At 32.9% G+C, this 5,112-nt stretch overlaps 1 pseudogene; it reads right to left on the reverse strand.

Moving 5' to 3' along the window:
* Nucleotides 1-3,903: 3,903 nt before the first annotated feature.
* LOC141567384 (U2 spliceosomal RNA) lies at nt 3,904-4,068 on the reverse strand (annotated as a pseudogene).
* Between the last annotated feature and the right edge of the window lie 1,044 nt (nt 4,069-5,112).

Below are 5,112 nucleotides of genomic sequence, written 5' to 3' on the forward strand. Positions count from 1 at the left end.
AGGGGGGCGGGGGGTGGGGGGTGGGAGATGAGGGTAAGGGGGATCGAATATATGGTGATGGAAGGAGAACTGACTCTGGGTAATGAACACACAATGGGATTTATAGATGATGTAATACAGAATTGTACACCTGAAATCTATGTAATTTTACTAACAATTGTCACCCCAATAAATTTAATTTAAAAAAAAAAAAAAAAAAAAGAAAACATAGGCAGTAAGCTCTTTGACATTGGTCTTAGCAGTATGGTTATGGATGTGTCTCCTTGGGCAATGACAACAAAAGCAAAAAAATAAACAAATAGGACTACATCAAACTAAAAACTTTTGCACAGTGAAGGAAATGATTCACAAAAGCAAAATATAACCTATTGAAGGAAAGAATATTTTCAAATGATATATCTCAGAGAGGGTTTTATCCAAAATATATAAAGAACACATGAAAGTCAACATCAAATAAACAAATAATTCAATTAAAATGGGCAGAGGACCTAAATAGACATTTCTTGGAAGAGGACATACAGGTGGCCAATAGACATATGAAAAGATGCTTAACGTTACTAATCATCAGAGAAAAGGAAATCAACACTATAATAAGATAACCCCTCACACCTGTCAAAGTGGCTATTATTGAAAAAACAAACAGTAAGTGTTGGCGAGGATGTGAAGAAAAGGGAACCCTCGTGCACTGTTGGTGGGGTTGTAAATTGGTGCAGCCACTATGGAAAACATTATGGAGATTTGTCAAAAAAAATTAAAAATAGTTCTACCAGAGGACCCATCATTCTACTACTAGGTATTTACTCAAAATATACAAAAACACTAATTTGAAAAGAAATATGTACATCTATATTTATTTATGAGAACAAAGATATGGAAGCGACCTAGGTGTCCATCAAGAGATGAATTGATAGAGAAGATGTGATGTAATATATATACAAAAGAATATTATTCAGGCATAAAAATGAATGAAATATTACAATTTACAACAACATGGATGGACCTAGAGGATATTATGCTAAGTGAAGTAAGAGAGACTGAGAAAGACAAATGCCATATGATTTCACTTATATGTGGTATCTCAAAAAAAAAAAAAAAAAGCAAGATAAATGAACAAACAAAACAAAACAGAAACAGACCCAAAGAAACAAAATAAACTGATGGTTGCCAGAGCGGAGAAGTGTGCTAGGATAGGTGAAAAAGATGAAGGAAATAAGAGGTACAAGCTTTCAGTTATAGAATAAATGTCATGGAAATGTAAAGTACAGCACAGAGAACACAGTCAATAATATTGTAATAACTTCGTATGGTGAAGATGTTTACTAGACTTATAGTGATGACAACATCATAAGGAATATAAATGTCAAATTACTATGCTGTACTCCTGAAATTAATGTAATATTATATGTCAACTATACATTAATTAGTAAAAAAGTAATGGTTGTATGAAATAAAAGATGTAAAGGACCTCAGAAATAAAATAGGTTGATAGTCTTCCTTCCCCTGCCCTCCCTTTTTGTGTCAAATATGGGACAACAAAATAAAATGATTGCTAAAAGTTAAGACATTTTTGTTTAGTTTCTTTAAATGCTCACATATTAAATTATTCATAAGCAAAGAGTGACTAGAAATAACAGGATCTTCCCAGACTTCTGGATTTGGGAGTTTACCACACAATCCTTCCTAATCACTACTGGGTTTGTTGGACATACTATCCAATCCCTCACATGTGCATACTTATGTTAATATATGTTCTAAAAGGTATTGAGAGATACTGTGGAGCCTTCTGTTACTATATTTTAAATGAAATTGGTAAACAGAAGTAGAGAGACACTTTCCACTGCCTGGAAATCTAGATAATTTCCAAGAATCTTTGATTCACTTTTTTTTTCTCTTACATCTGTGGGGTTGGAGTATTCACTAACAAACAGCAAGACACTAATCATAGGTGAATGCGCTCCAAGCATGGAAGGGAAATACCTTAATTGGAAGAGCAGTGTCTGGGCTCATTACATAAGGCTCCTGGGATTGTGGCAAAAACTTTTAATGAGTTTGGTTAAATTGAGCACCCACAGAGCCTTGTTAAGTAGCCTCCCAATTAGCAATAGTTAAAGCTTTATCATCCCTCCGTGGGAACCAGTGGTTAATTGGAGCTTTAATATTTTAGAAGAATTAAGGGGAATTAGTAAGGATCAGTAAGGATCTTTTATTAACAAACTTACAGGATGCAAAGTTGTGTGGTTGTCATGGCAACACCTGGCAGTGAACTGAGCCTCCCAGCAGTCAAGTGTCCTCTCTCTGAACTGTTAAGTGAATTTAGCCCGTGTCTGGTGTACAATAGTTCAGTTATATTACAAGGTTTGAACAATAAAACAGTGATTCTTGTTGTTTGAATGTAAAGACAAGAAGCCAAAACTGGTTAAAGTCACACACACACACACACACACACACACACACACACACACAAACCTTAGACTGATTATTGGTGTTAAATAAAAGTACATACTTTCACTTCAAAATGTAATTAGTATATCATTCATTATAACGAATCTATGTATATAAAGAAAATATGATAAAAATCTGCCTTCTAGAAATATGCTGAGGGACAAATTTCGTTATCTGACTTTGTAATGTGTCATTATGTATTCCCGAAGAGAGATTTCTTTTGGATAGTTTTTATGACTACCAAGGATTGAACAAGATAATTGTCCTCAATTTTATAACATCTTATCAATCTTATCAATAGACAAAAGTATACAGAGGGTGCCAAAAAATGTATACACATTTTAAGACAGGAAAACTGTATTAAAATTGTAATACTCAATATATACCTATAACAAAAGATGAATACAAGTCATGTTTGACTTCTGCAATTACAAGAGGTGCCCAAAGTGTTTACTATCAGTGTCTAGACACTCCTGATTATGGCGAACTACTGCTTGAGCAACACTGACCAAAATGTCCACTTGTATACATTTTTTTGGCACTCCCAGTATATTTCAAATTCAGAATACTTTAATAGAAAGAACAAATGTATACTATATCTTGAAATATTTCAAATATACAGATAAGAGTGGAAATAATATGACATATTTAGAAATCTAGCACCTAGGTTAAACTTGCTTACAATTTTTTTATTTGTCTATGATACTTTTTAGAAATAAATATAAAATACAGAGAGAAATGAGGCCCTGTGGTGCCTTTTCTAATCCCATCCCCGTGGCCCCTTACTTCTATTGCTATAGCAGTAATAAGTTGCATGCAGTCTGTCAATCCCCTTGTCAATCCCCTTGTGCAGTGAATACTCCAAATTTTCTTTTTCACCATGCTTCCAGATGAAACACAGCAGAAATGATTCTGCAGACTGCCTTGCTTCCTTGGTCCTCTAGAAGTGTTAGCTGTTTGGCTAGTTTGATGTTTGCTCCAGTGATACGAGATGTGAAAGTGAACGTAGGTCACTTCTGTCTGCATCTGATAGTTGTCACTATGAATCAACATTTTAAAAGTGGGAGCAGCAACTTTCTCTGCAGAGGCCTTCCTTGCATCCATTCCTCCTTCCTGTAGATTGTTCCCATGGTGAATTACCTCTGAATTATGCTGGCACAGAGGATGTGGGGTGAAGGTCATTCCTAGATGCCCAGCATGAATTCCTTTACTAAAAACCGTTCTGTTTAGTTTCCTTCACTAATCATGATAGAGGATAAAAAGTGTATGGCTCCATTTTTGGCTAAAATGTATAAATCCACAAAAATTACTTACTATTGCTTGAAATAATTTAAATAAATGATATATCATGCATATTATTATTAACTTTGCATTTATACACAATAATTTTTAATGTAGATACATGCAGAGAGATGCAGTTGAGCAGCATTCATTGGAATTGTGGAATTATGTTTCATTTCATAAATTTCTACCATGCTGTGTTTATCAATTCCCATGTTGATATAAACTTGGGTTGTTCCCATGAACAATACATACATATATTGCATGAACATTTTTATGCATGTGTCTTGGCCTCTAAGTATTACAATATTACACTTGATCTTAGCCAAAAGGCCGAGAAGCGATAAGTATTACAGTATTATGTATATCTACTCCTATCATTGAAATTAAGTATTTTTAAATGCATATTGGTTTTTGTGTTTGTTGAATAATTGCTTATTTTTCAATTATAGTTGACATACAATATTATATTAGTTTCAGGTGTACAACATAGTGATTAGACATTTATATAACTTACAAAGTGATCACCCCAATAAATCTAGTACCCATGTGACACCATACATAGTTCTTACAATATTATTGACTATATTTGCTATGCTATACTTTATTTCCCATGATTATTTTGAACTACCAATTTTACCTTGTTAATAATCTTACTCGTCTGTGAGCTATCTGTTAATAAACTGACAAATAAGGATTCTAATGTATACTGATAAAATTAGGATGGTTGTATCATGTTTTTTAAAAACATATCTGATAGATATTATTGCATTCTCTTTACACATAATCATATCCTGTTTAAATATTAGGTTGCTACAAAAGTAATTGCAGTTTAAAGGGTTAAAAATAATTGCAAAAACTGAAATTACTTTTGCACCAACCTAATAACAAAAGGGTTTTTTTTACTTTTCAAATATTGCACACCACTTTTGTTTTTGTTGTTTTACTGCCTTGTTTAGTGCCTCATTACAATGTAAAATTTTAAAAATTAAAATTAAATAATTATCTTGATCCTGATTTAATTGGTATTTAAGATTAACTGGAAATTATTAAAACCTCCAAATTGCATATGTTTATATTACATATCATGTTTATATTACACATCATGTATATGTATGTTACACGTATACATGTTTTATTTGTTTAATGAAGTTTGCTTTTATTCTTAATTTCTTAAGTGGTTGTTTATTATTTTTAACATCATAAAGTGGAGTTGAATTTTTTTGTTTGTTTGTTTCAGGTGTACAAAACAATGTAATAGACATTTACACCCTTCACAAAGTGATAGCCCCAATCTACTCCCCCAATCTACTACCCTTCTGACATCATATACAGCTGTTACAATTCCATTAACTCTACCCCTTATGCTGTACTCCACATCCTGTGACC

Source organism: Rhinolophus sinicus, chromosome 5 (assembly GCF_057876585.1).
Source record: "Rhinolophus sinicus isolate RSI-liver-muscle chromosome 5, RSI-T2T, whole genome shotgun sequence".
In the NCBI taxonomy this organism is placed as follows: Eukaryota; Metazoa; Chordata; class Mammalia; order Chiroptera; family Rhinolophidae; genus Rhinolophus; species Rhinolophus sinicus.